The 20,240-nt window shown below is 45.9% G+C and overlaps 1 protein-coding gene across 4 annotated transcripts in view; it reads right to left on the bottom strand.

Annotated features, from left to right (window-relative positions):
- The window catches only part of CD226 (CD226 molecule), a 102,052-nt gene extending 99,820 nt beyond the window's left edge, over positions 1 to 2,232 (bottom strand). For all 4 annotated transcript variants that reach the window (XR_006265001.1, XR_006265002.1, XM_043444410.1 and 1 more), the window contains exon 1: positions 1,662 to 2,232. The gene's annotated coding sequence lies outside the window, so the exon portion shown is untranslated. The remainder of the gene's footprint in view (positions 1 to 1,661) is intronic.
- Positions 2,233 to 20,240: the final 18,008 nt, after the last annotated feature.

The following is a 20,240-nucleotide window of genomic DNA, read 5'->3' as shown; positions in this document are numbered from 1 at the left end:
CCGGGAAAGGGGTGTGCGTAAACAACAACGTGTAGTAACCCCTTCATTCCCAAGGCATCCGCAGCCAACTTACTAACAGGTGAAGAGAGCAGAGCGCACTTGCTTTCTGAAGCGTCTAAACCAAGGGGCCTAGAGGTCACAGATGAGAATTAAAGGTGCAGAAAGACACGGGGCTGGAGATAAGGGTCAGCAGCGACACCTTTGCTAAGGATGAGCCCTACTGATCAACATCTCGCTGAAGACAAACAGAAACTGCACAGGATCTATTTTGTGCTGTGCAGGCAGCCACTTTTTTTGCATGATTTATGAAGGGATTTGGGCTTGAGGATTTTTCCTAATAGAGCCGTCTGTGTAAAAGAGCCCATTCTCGAGGATGGCATTAATCAAGACATTCCTTGACTTCTCTACAGTTGACTGCATTTCCGCAAACCACAGAAGTGTGACTTCATCACGCAGGGCTGATGCCCGCCAGGTGTCCTGGGCTGGGTGTCCCCCCTTGGCCGTCCTCACAGACCACCCCCTCACCTCCTCAGCCACACTGAGACGTTCTGCTTTTCCAAGTACCGGTGAGACTGGGAGGATCCTGCTCTCTCCTCGGTTCCCCAAGTCCGCCCTCCCGGGTTCCTGCCAAGACTCTTGGTGCGTCCGGGAGCCCGCCCCTGCTCCCACCTCCTCCTCCCCGGCCTGGACAACGACCTGCATGCCCGGGAGCCGAGGACCATGAGACAGAAAGCCTGGGCTAAGCCCTGAGAACAAAGCAGTGGGGCGGGCGGGTCAGGACTGCGTGCGCTCTGTCCTCTCCCCGGATTTCAGAGGCAGAGCTGACGGGGCCTGTGGCCGGGGGTCCTGGCTGCTCAAGAGGCTCCTGATCACAGCCGCTTGGGGAGCAGCAGGGTCTAGGGGCTGCTCCTGCTTCACCGAGTCTCCTTAAAAGAACCTTTCCCACCAGGGCCCGGTGGCCAGTCACAGACCTCCCCCTGGGACAGGTTCTGCTGCCTCTGAGGGGCCACGGAAACTCACTTCCGTTCAAGGCAGAGACTTTGCTTTGGGATCCTCCAGAACAAGCCAGCCCTCTCTCCCACCTCTGGAGACAGCTCAGCGGGAACTCAAGACACGCCCGTCTGGCTGTTTCATGCCATCTGAGGAGCTGCATTGGACACCACGCGGCCTCCAGAGCCCAGAGTGTTAACTCTCCAGACCTTCGCAGAAGTTCGCCAGCCCTTGCCTAGGGTTATTTACACCTGGAGATCAAACCTTTATGGCTAAGATATCCTTGTTCAGGCTTTCTTGACGGCAGGTACTAAGTTAAGCCAGAGGGCTTCCCTGGGGGCTCAGTTGATAAAGAATCCGCCTGCAAAGCAGGACACCAGGGTTTGATCCCTGAGTGGGGAAGATCCCCTGGACAAGGAAATGGCAACCCATCCCAGCATTCTTGCCTGAAGGATGCCCCTGGACAGAGCTATAGTCCATAGGGTCGCAAAGAGCTGGACATGACTTAGCAACAAAACCACCATCACCAGGTTAAGCCAGGTAGCCCAAAGCTGGTAAAAAGGCCCAGTTTTCTTATTCTCAAGATCCAAACTATCGGATCTCCCCAGGAAGACAGAAAAAGGACTCTGAGCGACGCCCTTTTACTAAACTATGCCCGTCATTAAACTCACATGTTCGTGGAAATGGTCGTCCTGGAGTCAGTCACAGCTCTTCCCCGCAGCAACCTGCCCGCCTTCCCTGCTGGTCATCCTTCTGGATCCACAGCCCCCTCTCCCTGATCAGTATTAAATTTGAAAGTGTGAGCGCGACCACATGCAGCCTTCGTCTGGAAGGTCACCACCAACCCTGAGACGGGAGGGCTCGGCACGTTCTGCGTCCTCTTCCCGGTGTGCGTCTCGGGTGAGGGCTTCCTGTTTATCGGGGCCTCCTGGCTTCACTCCCTCTTGGTCGAGGCCATCTCCCCACCTCGCTCATCCCCTGAGGGGGCAGCTGGGGGGCAGCTGGGGCTTGGTTCGTCCGAGGGCCCCCTGGTCCCACGCCCCCTCCACACCAGGGCTCTCTCAGGTCGGAGCTGAAGTTAAATCACTGATATTTCACCCAGGAGGATTCAAACCAATCAACAAGCAGCCCTGCTTCTCTCCGGGAGCATCTCTACTGTTTCAGCCACTCAGACCCATTCCCAAGTCACATACACCTTGGCCCCTCTCTTTCCCCCTGGTAAGCTTCGACAGTTTGAAAGGATGCACTTTCACTGTCAGTGTTCTCACTCTGAACTGAAACTACACGCACAAAAAGAAAAAACCTGAAATTGGTTACTTTGCCTTTTCTTCCCCACTCGTTTTCCTGCCAATCAAAGCACTTCAGAGGCAGAAGTCTCTGAGGCGCAGGAAGCTTATCTCTGCCCAGATCTGAGTGCTGCCTCCCAGATACCCTTCTCAGTTTTGTTTTCTGCCTCTCCGACTCTCTGACACAGAAAGAACATGGGTTGGCGGTTTCCTAAGAACCTTCCCCACAAATCTACCAGCTTCTTTGTCTCAGACACACAGTAGTTTCTAGGCTGTTCCAGAAGACAGCAGAGTTAGTTTTATCCATGCTTTTGATTTAGTAGGGGATGGAGGTTAAACTAACACACAGGGCTGTGGCTGAGGCTGAGTTCATGCAATTTGTGGAAATACTGGCGAGAAAACATGCCATCAAACAGAAGAGAAGGCATGACCTGGCCCCAACGTTGAACAGTGGGTTGCAGCCTCAGGCTGGCCTCTTCTGCAGACCACGTGGATGTCTGAAAGCGTGCAAAAGACCTTGAAGTGCTACCTTTTATTACACAAGTGTTTTTCGGGCAGGTTGTTGTGGGACAAAGGAAGCTTCCCAAAGCACCTGCCTGACTCTTGTCCCTTCAATGCCTCACCATCCTCAAAAAGAAGATCCAACTTCTCGCTGACACTTGAACACTTGAACTCGGCCAGTTTTTTCGAGGCGCATGTCTTACAAATCCGCTCACTCCCTTCCTCCACTCCTGACCCTCCTAACGGCTGATAATTTGGGGAACATACTCTGAAGGGCAGAGGTTACTTTGCTGTGACTCCTCTTGCTCTTCCAACCAGCAGGTCTCAGCTTACACGTCTGTTTTAGAGTCCTCTCCCTGAGTGCATCCCCCAAGACAGAGAGATATTCTTCCTTTGAATTTCCTGAGAATCCTAGGCACATCCTGACAGAAACACATACCACATCCTTTGCAATGGCCCATTTATCTGCTGCATTTCTTATGATACCTAACTAAACCCCTTCAAGGTGAGAATGCGCTCTCGTCCAGCGCCGTATCCACAGGGCCTGGCACGGTGCCCAGCATGTGGTGGGTGTCCCATCAAAACGTGTAGCGGGTGGGTGAAGTGATGACTTCTGTTAGATTTCACAACACGTGATCAACTACAATCTGGAATCTGTTCCGATTCCAAGGTGTGATTTTGTTTTCTTTTGTCTCATCTTTCTATTTCTCCAATGAATAAGACAAAGAAAAAGAAGAAGAAGCCTCAGTCCAAAATGCACACTGATTTTTCAGGACCAACCCAAAGACAAACTTTGCAGTCTGGGGCCAACCCTTTCTCAAAATGACACAATAGGCCCTGAATTGAAGCTCAAACAGTGCCCGGAACCGTCCCCATCTACCCAGATGATTCACGTCGCGCCAACTATCAGAGCCTGCTGTAACGGTAGGTGCTATTTATCTACATCTCTTAGGTCTTAGGCTTGAAAATTCATTCCTCCACACAAAATCCAGATTCACACAGGTTAGGGGCTTTTCCACAATTACTCCTCTATATTCACTTCCTAAGTTTTCGTCCACCTGCAAACACATGCCTTATCATCACCCGTATCATAGTACGTTTATTGCTGTTACTAAGGAAGAAGGAACGGAGGCAGTTTCTATTGCTTCTCTGTAGGATCCTCTTTGGCTGCTTCTTGCAGCTTTCGGAATCTAGTGAGAACCTAACCATCAGCTTTGCATCTGCTCCTACGGGGACACTGGCATCTCAATGTCTTGGCCCCAGGAAGCGTTCTCCCCAGCAAGGTCTTACTCAGCAAGTGGGGGAAATGTTAAAAGAGCACACGATCAATAATGAATCCAAAACAGACAATAACAGCACCCTGCGAGAATGAAACTGCCTGACCCCTCCAGACAATGGTAGTTGTAAGTGGTCACCCGGCACGGTGCTGTCAGGACGAGGAAGAGCCGCGGGCCAGGATGAATGGTATCTGCCACTTGGAGAGATGAGCAAAAGCCCTCCCTCCAGTGGTTTCACTGATTCTTATTAAGGACTTCTTCAACAGTTTAAAAGTCAAAAGACTCTTTAATGTTACCATTTGTTGACAGAAGTAGAAAGCACAGCTAAAATCCTCACATCTCTGCACAGAGCATTATCTCACCTGCCACCTCCTTCCTCCTCGAAGGTTGTCAGGGCGCCGACTTGTTCTAACAAGTGGTAAGTTCTAACAAATGCCTTTGCTATACAAATTGCATTTCAGAGTGACCTACATTTCTCTCTGAAGAAAAATTCAGCTACTGAGTGGAAAAAAACAATAACAGATCTTTTCAAATCACTGCTTTTCAACACCTATTAAAGTAATAGCTTGAGACAATTGTCACTAGATGCTAAAGCCATTAGGCAAAAGGTGAGTGGGGGTTTTATAACGACATGTGCTGTTGACTGACAACACTTGAGCCCCCTGATCAACCCTAACTAGTCCACTTAAACTAAAATAGTCCACCCAGACAGGAAGGGACTCCTGACGTGAGGGAGCAGAAGGAACACAGCACCACTCGGGAATAACTCCCACCAGTGACAGAACCTGCATCTGGACCAGCCTCTAGCGTCTGGGGATTTGGGTACTAGAAGGATGGGACCCTGAGCAAACAAGGAACTGAACACAGAAAGCAAGAGATACCACAGGACAAATGTCTTGGGTTCTCAACAAATAACGAAAATTATGGTCAACATAAGAAAACTCCATTTAATCCAGCAAATGCCCAAAACGCACATCTTTTCCTGATAAAAACTCAGAATGATTTTGGAATCCAATTAGCATAATAAAGAAAACTGATTAGAAACACATGGCGAACTTGATGGTGAGACACTAGAAGGATCGGAATTAAATTCCCAAGATGAGGATGACTACTATCAAATGCCACTATTTGACACTGCCCTGGAAGCTTTCACTGATGTTCTAAATTTTTAAAAAAAGAATAAAAAATTGTAAATGTTGAATTGTTTTAAATATACTATTATTTGCAGATGATAAAAAAATGTATGTGGAGAACACCACAGAAATCAAACAAAAAAAAGGAACTGAGAAAAGAATAAATGGTATGTCTAGCGAAATTATTTCATAAGGCTCAACAGCTTTCCTTTATATCATATCAAAAGAGCAGCAAAATGAACACATATATATGCAAGTCTATGCATATACATATGTATGTGTGAATATATATGAATGTTCCACAAGAATATGTAGTAATTATACAAAATCTGTGAGTTCTACTGAAGGAAATAACATATAAGTCTTGAATAAAGGTACCATGCTATGTTCCTCCATAGCAAGAACCAATCTTGGGAAAACATATCAGAAATGTTTCAATTTACCTGGGATTTTAAAATCTTTTATATTCTTGAGCAGGTCGGGCTGGGAGAGACTGATTGTGAAAACCTTGCTGACTCATGAGATGGCGAAGGCCATGGGAGGCAGTCGGGGTTCTTTTCATCAGCACTCGCTGTGGTTGGTGTGTATGAATGTTCATAGAACAAACATTTCTCAATGAGTAAGAGCTCTGTTTAAACGCCTAAGAGCAAAGTGCACTTTTAATAAGAAGAAAAATGGAGTGAGGTCATCGTGCACTACCAGATGTTAAAATGCAAGATAAAGCAACAATGTGAAAAGGAGAATTCAGAGGCAGACCCGAAGAACTAGAGATGTCCAGGGGTCAAGATTCAGCGCAGCTGATCAGAAAAGAACAGTCATGACCTCCTCCACAGGCAGCTCCTAGCGTCTGTGACACGGGGCTGAGTGTGTGATGCTGGCGGATGCTGCAGCCACGAAGATGTGCGGGGCCTGCCCTCCTTACACCAACACCCTCCCCCCACGTCTGGTGGAGGTGTCAGACATGACTGAGCGCCTTTCACTTCACTTTACTTCACTGGGCCTAAATGTGCTGCTAACCTGAAAAATGAAGATGGTCTAGTGATCTCATGTGGCCCAGAGAGCAGCTCTGAATAGAAACCAGGATCCCTTCAACAATTGCAAAAGAAATGTCCCTCTCCTGGGACAGGAGAGGGGGTCTGCTACATCCCTTCAGCCAAGAAACAGCAAGGACACCTGCACAGGCATGGCCATTCTGCCTCGGTCAGGCTTGGAGTCATAATAAGCAGCAAACCCTGCAGGAAGCCGGTCTACAACTGTTTCATCAGAGCTCCCTCTGGCTAACGAGGGAGCGAGTGAGAGAAGCAAGCTGGTCTGTGGCCGAAGCGCGGCTCGCGTGAGAAGCCCTTTCATCTCCCGCAGAAGGATGTGGGCCAAGCGGAGCGGCCTCGTGCAGAAGGAGAGGGGCCCGCCCGCCTGGATGCTCCCAGCACCTGTGGGACGTGGAATACCCTCTTACCTCACTAAATGGGCTTTCTCTGTCTTAGGTGAAGGGCTCACCAGCTCTTCAACGCTAACATCTCATTTCCTGTGTCACCCGATGTTTCAGTCGGTCAGGATTGGGTAGATGGTCCACATATGTGTAAAATGTTTTCTTGTAATTGAAAAGTAAACTGAAAGTGTTAGCTGCTCAGTGGTGTCTGACTCTGCGACCCTATGGACTGTAGTCCGCCAGGCTCCTCTGTCCCTGGGGATTCTCCAGGCTAGAATACTAGAGTGGGTTGCCATGCCCTCCTCCAGGGGATCTTCCCAACCCAGGGATTGAACCCATGTCTCCTGCATTGCAGGTGGATTCTTTACCACTGAGCCACCAGGGAAGCCCTCTCTCATAATTAAGTTGCATCAAATAAAGTATAGTTAGGTCACAGGGAAGACAATTTTTTGGAAATGAGTAGACAGTGGCTCTGCAGCTCAGGTTGTCGGCCTCTTTTAAATAAACCCAGAATTAATTGGGGTTTGCTTCCCTGGTGTGGCTCAGCTGGTAAAAGAATCTGCCTGTAATTCAGGAGACCTGGGTTCGATCCCAGGGTCAGGAACATCCCCTGAAGAAGGGAAAGGCTACCCACTCCAGTATTCTGGCCTGGAGAATTCCATGGACTGTATAGTCCATAGGGTCGCACAGAGTCAGACACAACTGAGCAACTTTCACTTTCACGTTTCCCTGGTGGCTCAGACAGTAAAGCATCTGCCTGCAGTGAGGGAGACCTGTGTTCGATCCCTGGGTTGGGAAGATCCCCTGGAGGAGGGCATGACAACCCACTCCAGTATTCCTGCCTGGAGAATCCCATGGACAGAGGAGCCTGGTGGGCTACAGTCCATGGGTCACAAAGAGTCAGACACGACTGAGCGACTAAGCCCAATTGGGGTTTAAGAAAAAAGAACTGCAGATTTTCAGCCCGTGACAACTGTGAGATTTCAGCACGGGGTGGGGCGGGGGTGGGGGGTGAGGAATGCACTGCCTACTGTGTGGTGTTAGAGAAAGTGCCTAGCTATTGTGAAAAGCTGACGTTGGCTCCCACCCCTGCCCATGGACGTCCGCCACCCCCAGGCAGTACTGAGGGCCCGCAGACCTAGGCTCCGCCCATACATTTATTCCATCAGAATCGGACTCCAAAGCTTGAGGATTCCAAGCAGGGCATCAGGAGGGCCCCAAGGCTCCGCTCCGGCCGGAAGGCCGCTGGGCTGCAGCCCCACCCGTGGCCTGGACAGCAGCGCCTGCGCTCTGCGGGCAGCGGAGCGGGCATCCCCGTGCGGCTGGTGGCGGGGCCGGTGCGAAGCGGCAGCCGCGGGGGTGTCTTCCAGGCCCCCGGGGGGCAGCCCTGGGGGACTGTGGCCGGTACAACGGCACGGAGCTGGCTCCCCCCAACTCACCCCACTCACTCTGAGGCCTGTTCCGCGTCCCCTGTCAAGTTGCTTCCTTCTCGACTTAAGACGGAAGCGTTTTGGAAAGTTATGACTAAGAACCCTGATCCCTGCACTCAGCTCTCACAGCAGCTGACATTTCAAACATATTGATAATTTGAATAGGAAAAATATTCTAAAAATGGGAGAATAAGTTTTATAAGCCTGAGAGTGAGGACAGAATTTTGGTTTTGAGATTACATACACATACAATATGTATATATGTAAAATATATAAGATACACATATTAAGATATATATATGAGTTTGAGTAAACTCCGGGAGTTGGTGATGGACAGGGAGGCCTGGCGTGCTGCGATTCATGGGGTCACAAAGAGTCAGACACGATTGAGCGACTGAACTCAACTGAACTGAATATATATGTATAGGGCTTCCTTGGAGGCTCAGTGGTAGAGAATCCACCTGCCAATGCAAGAAATGTGGGTTCGATCCCCGGGTGAGGAAGATCCCCTGGAGAAGGAAATGGCAACCCACTCCAGTATTCTTGCCTGGAATAATCCCATGCACAGAGGAGCCTGGAGGGCTATAGTCCATGGGGTCACAAAAGAATCAGATAGGACTTGGTGATTAAATAATATATATATTGACAGCGACTAAACAACAATACACACACACACACACACACACACACATATAATGCCAAAGCCATGGAAAATGTGATAGTTTTTCCTACATAAAAGCTTAAAACTCTGACTTGGCAAAAATTACACACTAGTAAAGCCAAAGGTGGGACAATTGGGAGAGGGATATGACAGAAGTGTAATATTTACTAAATGCAAAGTACTTAAACATGAATGACCAAAACAATCCCACAAATGCCCCAATACAAAACAGGCAGTGGGTGCTGAACATCAATCCACATCAGAAGGATTACAGACAGAAAAATGTAAAAATCTGTTCAATCTCAACAGGTGTAATAAATGAAAACAAGGACCAACTAATTTTTGCATGTCATGTCTGCCATGCAGGAAACCCCAGTTCAATTCCTGGGTCTGGAAGATCTGCTGGAGGAGGGATAGGCTACCTACCCCAGTATTCTTGGGCTTCCCTTGTGGCTCAGCTGGTAAAGAATCTGCCTGCAATGCAGGAGACCTGGGTTCCATCCCTGGGTTGGGAAGATCCCCTGGAGAAAGGAAAGGCTATTCAGTCTAGCATTCTGGCCTGGAGAATGCCCATGGACTGTATAGTCCATGGGGTCACAAAGAGTTGGACATGACTGAGTGACTTTGACTTCACATATGTAAATATGTAAATGAAAAGAATGAAAGTGGTCATTGTTAACAACGGTGGATGGAGAACTTCCCTGGTGGCAAGGTGGATAAGAATCCAGCTGCCAATGCAGGGGACACCGGTTCAATTCCTGGTCCAGGAAGATCCCACATGCTGTGGAGCAACTAATCCTGTGCGCCACAACTACTGAGCCTGCGCTCCAGAGCCTGCGAGCTGCAACTACAGAAGCGCATGCAGGTTAGAGCCCGCTCTGCCACAAGCAAAACCACCGCAGTGAGAAGCCTGCGCACCGCAATAGAGAAAGGCCCGAGCAGCGACCAAGACCCAGTGCGGCCAACAAATAAATAAACTGACAGTAATAAAATTTTTTTTTAAAAAAAGAGTGGATAGAAACACAAATGCCAGATTCCGTGAGTGCAGACACAAACAGGTTTGCAGCTTCTACATGGAAGACTAAAGCCATGACTTACTGTCTCATCTGACCCAGTAAGGCCACTGCAAGATATTTATCCTACAGAACAACGAATTTAGCAAAGATCTGTGTTTAAACACCTAAATGTTTATTGCAGCACCGCTTCTTTGAATGAAAGCTGGGAACTCTGCGTGCCTTTCTCTAGGGACCTGACTCAGATCATGATGCTAAACCCATAGGCTGGGATACTCCCCGGCTCTTCACTGGTTGTGCAGACCTCTACTTAAATGTGCAAAATACATCACATAACTAGTGAAGAACTTTTTTCAACACACATGTGCTCATAATTGCCCGCAATGCACTGGGTTCGATCCCTGAGTCGGGAAGATCCCCTGGAGACGAGAATGGCTACCCACTCCAGTAGAATACTGCTCAGAGAATTCCATGGACAGAGGAGCCTGGTGGGCTACAGTCCACAGAGTTACAAAGAGTCAGACACAACTGAGCAACTAACACTTACTTACTTATGCTCCTAAAAATAAGACAGCCATTCAGAAAAGCTCTGCGCGGGTCGGGAGCCCCGGCCTGTCCTCACCTGGTGGCGCTGCTGGGCCCAGCAGACTGCACCTGGGCCTCTGCTGGCCTCTGTCTTCTTCTTCCTCCTCTGTGTGTACCTCACCTCTCTCCTGATGGTCTCAGGGTCTCAAGAAAACAAACATTGCAGAGACATTTTCAGGGCTCCCGACCTGAGCATCAGGCCCAAGTGAGGACTCAGTTCTCTGGGAATTTGTTCAGAGGCCCCAGGAAACAGGAGAAGCCACTGTCCGTGGAGGGACGGGGACTTGCAGATATTTCTATCTCATCCCCACAGCCGTCCCCTGACTGAGCTCCTTCCTTCCTCCTCCGCTTCCCACATCTCTCTGGGCTGCTGCTACGTGACAATATTCCCTCTGCACCAAGGTTAGTGAGTGACAAGAGCGAGAGTCACTTCCCCATAAACAAGAGTGTGGGCTTTGCAACGACACTGGAGTTCAAACCCCACGTCTTCACGGACGCGCCGTGGGGCCTCCAGCTCCCAGCGTTTTGCTGAGAGCACGGACCCTGCCAGCCCCTGGGGAGCACGCAGGCCGGCAAACCCCACCCTCACGCTGCCCCAGCCAAGGCCCTCCACCCACACGGGGAACTGCAGACCCAAAGCTCTGAATATCTTATTTGGCTTCTTGCAGTCTCAATACTGCTGCACCCCAGGGCACTGAAAGAAATTTTTTACTTTCTAAAACAGCACAAAACATGCATGTGCTAGCATACAAAATTAATATAGAGAAATGTGTATAGATGAACCAATATATAAATAGCTCACATGTCTCCTAACCTGATGTTGCACTATGTGTAAAACTGTGCCTTATGTCTTATTCTCATGTCTTGTGTCTGTCTCTGGATTCTCCAACTTGAACGTGAGTTCCTTGAGAGCAAATACTGCCTGTTTATGGTTGTGGCAAGCATGACCTGCCGTCCTGGTTTACCTGAGGCCAAGCAGTTTCCCAGGACCTGGGATTTCAGTGCTAAAACCAGGACAGTTCTGGGCATACCTGGGCAGCTGGTCACTCTAACTGTATCCCCAACCCAAGAGCAATGCCCAGGATGCAGCAGGTGCTCAATAAATAATAACTCTGATCAAATGTTTATTTTCAAGTTTGTTTTTAGAATAAGGGGAGGGGAAAGGGGCCAAAATGCTCCATAGGAGCTCGATAAATAAGTGTTGGCAGAAGAGAGGCAAACAAAACCTCAAGGTGACCCCAAGGTGATAGCTATGCACTAGCCACAGAGATCAATTGGTTCAGACTGAAGCCCTCCAGAGATGCAGAGGGGTTTCTGAAAGAAATGAGATCTGAATAATTTGAGAAGGGATTTAGACGACTGGAAGGAATTTGAGGATTGAATGAGTAATAAGAGCATGAAATTTTAAGCAAATGAAATATAATGCAGCAATCAACTTCAGGGAAGACAAAGAGTGATTTGAGAAAGGAACGGCATCAGAGATCCTAGATGGACCATGTAGAAAGAGCATGTGCACGACCATGACCATGGAAACACTCGATATTTATGATGAAACTATGCTGGGAGGGTGAGGGGGATGAAGCATTAGTCAGATGTTGGGAGGTTATACTGCAGTAACGAAATCAATCTCAATGGCCAACAAAAAACAAACAAGCAAAAAATAAGAGTGTCGGTTTGAGTTTAAGGCTTTCTCCTGCTGAAAGTGAAAGTGTTAGTCATTCAGTCCTGTCTGATTCTTTGCAACCCCATAGAAGACCGCCAGGCTCCTCTGTCCATGGAATTCTCCAGGCAAGGATGCTGGAGTGGGTAGCCATTCCCTTCTCCAGGTCATCTTTCTGACCCAGGGATCAGCCTTGGGTCGCCCGCATTGCAGGCAGATTCTTTACCATCTGAGCCACCAGGGAAGCACCTTCTCCTCCTGGACTCTCACGGAGTCCTGAGAGGAGCCAGGATACTGTGGTCGACCAGATGTACCAGCTCATCTCTTGGCCGAGCAGTGCCATCTTCTCCTCCCATGTTTTCCCCTGTGTTCCAGGAGCTAGAACACTGGGCACTGCATTTACCAGACCCCTGGCAGCAGGATTTTTTAAGTTAGATTCTGCCAAAGAAATGCACCTGCACAAGATCTGGAAATCAAAACAGAAGTAGGATTTTGTTTCTGCTGAACTGAAGTCATGCTCTCTGTGAAACTATGTTTACTGCTGTTCTTCAGCTGTGGTGGGCAGCTGTTAGGGCTCTGCAGAGAGGAGGTTGGAAGCAGCCTCCTCGCCAGGGTCTCCCTGGAAACGCCCTGCATCCGTGCTCCAGGTAGCTATGGGTGGTCCAGAGGAGGCCCTTGCTCCATCTTTCAAGTCAACAACACTGCCTCTCTCTGACTATTCTTCCCTGGTCTCAGCTCCTTCTGACTTTCCTCTCTGCCTCCCTCATCTACTTTTAAGCACCTGGTGATTGCCCTGGGTCATCCTAGATAATCCACAATCATCTCCCTACTTCAAAGTCCTCAACTTTAATCATATCTGCAGTCTCCTTTGCTGTGAAAGGTGAGACAGTCATGGGTTCCAGGGGTTAGGACATGAACACTTTGGGGATGCCACTATTCTGCCAACCACAACAACAAAATGCAAATGAATTGATTTCCTTCATTCTTCCCCAAAGCACTGACTCTGGTTTATTCAAAGCCCTAATACTTCACACAGAAATAAGCAATATCATCTGAGAAAATTCATTCATGATGTTCAGAGCTGTAGTTTGGTGTCCTGAGGGCTGGTGGAAAAGGTGATTTGGGGGAAGAGATAATAAGCACAGAGAGAGAACAAAAACTTTAAAGTTGAGCATACACAAATGCATGCACATTTATTGACTAAAATGCTAACTCACTGAAATATTTATATTTTGTGATCAAATGTTTTAGACTTGATAGTTTCACAGATAAGGCATCCTGTTCTCTGGTCGGTTCCCAACGGTTGGGATCCAAAGGCAGTATACAAGACAATGAGAAATAAGATGAAGACAAGATCGGGCTATATTCTAACTCAAAGTCAAGTCCCTTACTATGCTTGCAGTGTGTGTTAAAATGTACACACTTGGCTTATTTTCAGTCATTTGACCAACTTTCCCATTTGCTTCAATCTTCTCTGCAATTGCAATCCCATTTTCCTTGTCTCCCATTCTTTAGGTTATGTTTATTGATTTCTCTAGGGACCTTTCCAATTCTTCCTCGTTGTATTGTTTTTCTTCATCCTGAGCACTAGCATGCCTTTCTCTCTCTTAATTTCCTCTGAGGAGCCATTCCACCACATCAGTGCCCTAAATAAGAAGCTGAGACGTCCTCAGAGCTCAGAGTTGTGTCGCGGGCATAATTTTCCTTGCAGTACAGCTATGTAATCAGACTGTTCCTTTACCAACATTGATCCGATTTCATATGTTAGCATAACACACCGAAACTCTTTACTTTCCTGCATTTATTAAAACCAGAAAATGAAATATCTATGATTTTTTAATTGGAATGCTACAATTATCTGGCTGACACATTAATATTCAGGACACACTTCATACATGGCGGGCAGGAGTACAATAGCCATTTCACAAATGCCAAGTCTGAACCTTGGTGTCATCTTAGAGTTGCCTTTTTCAACCTCTCATTGTTAATCACCAAGTACTGCAGAGGCAAAGAAAATATTTTAATGCAACCTCTCCATCCACACGCTCATTGTGCTGGTCCTCAAAACATCCAACATGAGAGCATATTCACCTGCTTCTAAGTCATCCTACAACTGCCTGTGGGTCCACCTCCCCAGTAACCACTTTCTGAGCAAAAAATTTGTTAGGCATTTTTCTGATCATCTCACTTAATCCTTCAACTATAAACAGCACAGGTATAAAGCACTATTAAATGGTCACCATTTGAGTGACACTTTTCTAATGCTTTAAATGTTTCATTCACAAAACTTTTTTAAAATCTTAGAAAATAAGAATTGTTACTATTCTTACATTACATTTGAGGAAACTGAGGCACAGATTGACGTAATTTGCTCAATGTTCCCTACACCTCTCGGGTAGCAAAACCAGAATTTGGACTCAGATACTGGACTGACCCTGATGCTGGTAAAGATTGAAGGCAGGACGAGAAGGGGATGACAGAGGATGAGGTGGTTGAATGGCATCACTGGCTTGATGGACATGAGTTTGAGCAAGCTCTGGGAGTTGGTGATGGACAGGGAAGCCTGGCATGCTGCAATCCATGGGAGAGTCAGACATGACTGAGCAACTGAACTGAACTGATTGGACTGTAGAGCACATACTTTTCTGCTCACCTCTGCTCACCCATGGAAGTCAGGTTTTTTCTCTGCTCAACAGATAATGAAGTGAGCCTTCAGCAGGTAGGAAACTGTCTGAAGTTCCATGTGGAAGAGCCATCACGGCACACTGCTTTTCTTCAATGACACTCCCCAGGTCAGAAATTCTCACTGGAAAAATTATTTCCCATGGCAATGTTTCCCAAAGTACATCTTCCAGTTATCACAGAAATTATGGAAAATGTGGATTTTTGTGGATAAACTGGCTTTGGAAACGTTACACACTTTATTCCCCTTTTAGAATACAGACATCATTCAATGCAGTGTGTTAAAGGTCCTGATAAATTCAGCAGCAAAGAATCCCCCTGAATTTAGTTTAAGCTACTATTTCTCAAATCCATTTGACCGTGAAATTACATCTTTCTGTATCCTCTATTAGCCTGCATCTCAGAACACACTTTGGAAAATGCTGTGCAATAGATTCATAGATAAACACCTTGCCTTCATTTTCAAAGTCTTACATAGTCTACTCCCTTCTTTACCTGTCCAAAGTTGCTTCTTATTTGAGAATAAAATAAATGTAATTCAGTACATCAACAAGTTAAAGAGAGAGAATTATGTAATCATATTGACTGACACATAAAAAGCATTTGACAGAAAAATGCATATCACCCATTCACATTAAAAGCCCTTCATAAGTTAGAAATAGAGGGGAATTATCTCAATTTGATAAAAAATCATCTGCAAAGAACCTATAGCTAGGACTGAACACTTTCCCCTTAAGATTGTGGGGGAAAGTAAGAAGGTCTGCTTTACTCACTGCTATATAACATGGCAGGCTGCCCTGGTAGCTCAGAGGTAAAGAATCCGCCTGTTAATGCAGCAGATGTGGGTTCGATCCCTGGGTTGGGAAGATCCCCTGGTAAAAGAAATGGCACCCTACTCCAGTATTTTTGCCTGATAAATCCCATGGACAAGGAAGTCTGGCGAGCTACAGTCAATGGGGTTGCTCAAGAGTTGGACACAACTCAGCAACTAAACAACCACAACATACAACATAGCACTGAATGTTCCAGCCACTGCAATAAAGCAAGGAAAAGAAACAAGAGGCATACAGATTAGGAAGCAAGAAATAAAACTATTCATACCTGTAGAGGCCATGACCGTCTATGTAGAAAACCCAAGAGATCTATAAAGTCTTCTAGAACTAATGAAAGTGAAAGTTAGTTGCACAGTCATGTCCGACTCTGCAATTCCATGGACTAAAGCCTGTCCTGCTCCTCTGTCCGTGGAATTCTCCAGGCAAGAGTACTGGAGAGTTTGCCATTTCCTTCTCCATCTAGAACTAATAAGCAAGATCAATAATCTTGCAGTATACAAGATCAACACCACAAGACTAACTGCATTTCCATATGCTAATAACAGAGAGCCCAACATTTAAAACATAATACCATTTACATTCACTCCAAATAAAATAAAAGACAGGTATCTGGCATACTCTATACTGTTGGATACTACTACTAAACAATAAAAAGGATCAAACTATGATACATGCAAAAATTTGGATCAGTCTGCAGGGAATCACGCTGAGTAAAAAATGTCAGCCTCAAGGGTTTCACACAGAATGTATTCCATTTATACAATGTTCTTGAAATGACAAAGCATTTTTTGCAATTTAGAAATTTTAGAACAAATGAGAAGTTTCCAGAGGTTAAGAATTGGGAGTGATGTGGAAGAGAAGTATTTGTTATGACTGGCAACACAAAGAATCCTCATGATGTTGGAACTGTTTAGTATCTTGACTAAACGCCTGGGAGATACGCAGATCTACATAGGTGATAATATTGTATAGACCTTAAAATAATTAATGCAATTATTCTTGTATTAGTATGATATACGTAACACGTCTTATACACCTTAACACACTGGAACTTATACACACAAGCACACAAACGCAAATGCGTACAAGTAAAACTGGGAAAAGCTGAGCAGGGCAGGTGGATTGCACCAACGTCAGTGTCCTGGCTGTGATACTGTACTCTGGTTTGTAAGACGTTGAAAAAGTCTTGTAAGACTGAGTGAAAAACATATGGAGTCTCTCTATATCATTTCTTACAACTGCATGTGAATCTACAATTATCTCAGTGAAAAATTCACTTTAAATAAAGAGAGAAGGCAATCACACATCACAACCTCGATGGTTCTCCGGTTATCCACCACCAGGGGTCGCCTGCAAAGACATGAAACTGGGGCCTCATTCACCTGTTAGGTGCCATTAAGAAGGGTATTTTGAGAGTTACAATTCCTGCACTGCCTGTGATTTTCTCACCTCAAACATATGGTGATATAGTAGCATCAGTTCAGTTGCTCAGTCATGACCTACCATTTGCAACCCCATGGAATGCAGCACACCAGGCTTCCCTGTCCATCGTCAACTCATAGAGCTTGCTCAAACTCATGTCCATCTGAGTCGGTCATGCCATTCAACCATCTCATCCTCTGACATCGGCTTCTCCTTATGCCTTAAAACTTTCACACTGTCTGGGTCTTTTCCAATGAGTCAGTTCTTTGTATCAGGTAGCCAAAGTACTGGCATTTCAGTTTCAGCATCAATCCTTCCAATGAACATTCAGGACTGATTTCCTTTAGGATAGACTGGTTGAACCTCCCTGCAGTCCAAGGGACTCTTAAGACTCTTCTCCAACACCACAGTTTAAAAGCATCAATTTTTCAGTGCTCAGCTTTCTTTATAGTCCAACACTCATGTCCATGCATGATTACTGGACAAACCGTAGCCCTGATAGGCAGACCCGTGTTGTCAAAGTAATGTCTCTGCTTTTTAATATGCTGTCTAGGTTGGTCATAACTTTTCTTCCAAGGAGCCAGCATCTTTTAATTTCATAGCTGCAGTCACCATCTGCACTGATTTTGGAGCCCAGAAAACTAAAGTCAGCCACTGTTTCCACTATTTCCACATCTATTTGCCATGAAGTAATGGGACCAGATGCCATGATCTTAGTTTTTTGAATGTTGAGTTTTAAGCCAACTTTTTCACTCTCCTCTTTCACTTTCATCAAGAAGCTCTTTAGTTCTTCGCTTTCTGCCATAAGGGTGGTGTCATCTGCGTATCTAAGGTTATTGGTATTTCTCCCGGCAGTTTTGATTATAGCCTATGCTTCATCCAGTCCAGCATTTCTCATGACGTACTCTGCATATAAGTTAAATAAGCAGGGTGACAATATACAGTCTTGACGTACTCCTTTCCCTATTTGAAACCAGTCTGTTGTTCCATGTCCAGTTCTAACTGTTGCTTCTTGACCTGCATACAGATTTCTCAGGAGGCAGGTCAGGTGGTCTGGTGTTCCCATCTCTTTCAGAATTTTTCAGTTTTTTGTGATCCACACAGTCTAAGGCTTTGGAGTAGTCAATAAAGCAGATATAGATGCTTTTCTGGTATGTTCTTACTTTTTCAATGATCCAACGATGTTGGCAATTTGACCTCTGGTTCCTCTGCCTTTTCTAAAACCAGCCTGAACATCTGGAAGTTCACAGTTCATGTATTGCTTAAGCCTGGCTTGGAAAATTTTGAGCATTACTTCACTAGTGTGTGAGATGAGTGCAATTGTGTGGTAGTTTGAGCATTCCTTGGCATTGCCTTTCTTTGGGATTGGAATAAAAATTGACCTTTTCCAGTCCTGTGGCCACTGCTGAGTTTTCCAAATTTGCTGACATATTGAGTGTAGCACTTTCACAGCATCATCTTTCAGGACTTGAAATAGCTCAACTGGAATCCCATCATCTCCACCAGCTTTGTTTGTAGTGATGCTTCGTAAGGCCCACTTGACTTCACATTCCAGGATGTCTGGCTCTAGGTGACTGTGAGTGATGACACCATTGTGATTATCTGGGTCGTGAAGATCTTTTTTGTCCAGTTCTTCTGTGTATTCTTGCCACCTCTTCTTAATATCTTCTGCTTCTGTTAGGTCCATACCATTTTTGTCCTTTATTGAGCCCATCTTTGCATGAAATATTCCCTTGGTATCTCTAATTTTCTTGAAGAGATCTCTAGTCTTCCCCATTCTGTTGTTTTCCTCTATTTCTTTGCACTGATGGCTGAGGAAGGCTTTCTTATCTCTCCTTGCTATTCTTTGGAACTCTGCATTCAAATGGGAATATTTTTCCTTTTCTCCTTTGCTTTTCACTTCTCTTCTTTTCACAGCTATTTGTAAGGCCTCCTCAGACAGCCATGTTGCTTTTTTGCATTTCTTTTTCTTGGGGATGGTCTTGATCCCTGTCTCCTGTACAATGTCACAAACCTCCATCCATAGTTCATCAGGCACTCTGTCTATCAGATCTAGTCCCTTAAATCTATTTCTCACTTCCACTGTATAATCATAAGAGATTTGATTTAGGTCATACCTGAATGGTCTAGTGGTTTTCCACTGTCTTCAACTTAAGTATGAATTTGGCAATAAGGACTTCATGATCTGAGGCACAGTCAGCTCCCGGTCTTGTTTTTGCTGACTGTATAGAGCTTGCTATCTTTGGCTGCAAAGAATATAATCAATCTGATATCGGTGTGACCATCTGGTGATGTCCATATGTAGAATCTTCTGTTGTATTGTTGAAGAGGGTGTTTGCTATGACCAGTGTGTTCCCTTGGCAAAACTCTATCAGCCTTTGCCCTGCTTCATTCTGTACTCCAAGGCCAAATAAGCCTGTTAACTCCAGGTGTTTCTTGACTTCCTACTTTTGCATTCCTTTCCCCTATAATGAAAAGGACATCTTATTTGGGTGTTATTTCTAAAAGGTCTTGAAGGTCTTCATAGAACCATTCAACTTCAGCTTCTCCAGCATTACTGGTTGGGGCATAGACTTGGATTACTGCGATATTGAATGGTTTGCCTTGGAAAGGAACAGAGATCATTCTGTCATTCTTGAGATTGCATCCAAGTACTGCATTTTGGGCTCTTTTGTTGACTATGATGGCTACTCCATTTCTTCTAAGGGATTCCTGCCCACAGTAGTAGATATAACAGTCATCTGAGTTAAATTCACCCATTTCATTCTTAGTTCGCTGATTCCTAAAATGTCGACGTTCACTCTTGCCATCTCTTGTTTGAATTTGCCTTGATTCATGGACCTAACAATCCAGGTTCCTATGCAATATTGCTCTTTACATCATCGGACATTGCTTCTATTACCAGTCACATCCACAACTGGGGTGTTGTTTTTGCTTTGACTCCACCCCTTCATTCTTTCTGCAGTTATTTCTCCACTGCTCTCCAGTAGCATATTGGGCACCTACTGACCTGGGGAGTTCATCTTTCAGCGTCCTTTTTGCCTTTTCATACTGTTCATGGGGTTCTCAAGGCAAGAATACTGAAGTGGTTTGCCATTGCAGTGGACCACATTCTGTCAGACCTCTCCACCATGACCCCACCATCTTGGGTGACCCCACACAGCATGGCTTAGTTTAATTGAGTCAGACAAGGCTGTGGTCCATATGATCAGATTAGCCTGTTGTCTGTGATTGCAGTTTCAGTCTTTCTGCCCTCTGATGCCCTCTTTCAGCGCCTACCATCTTACTTGACTTTCTCTTACCTTGCACCTGGGGTCCAGCAAGGCGCAGCCGCAGCT

This window comes from Cervus canadensis, chromosome 23 (assembly GCF_019320065.1).
Source record: "Cervus canadensis isolate Bull #8, Minnesota chromosome 23, ASM1932006v1, whole genome shotgun sequence".
NCBI classification, from domain to species: Eukaryota; Metazoa; Chordata; class Mammalia; order Artiodactyla; family Cervidae; genus Cervus; species Cervus canadensis.
This window is presented reverse-complemented; position numbering and strand designations above follow the sequence as displayed.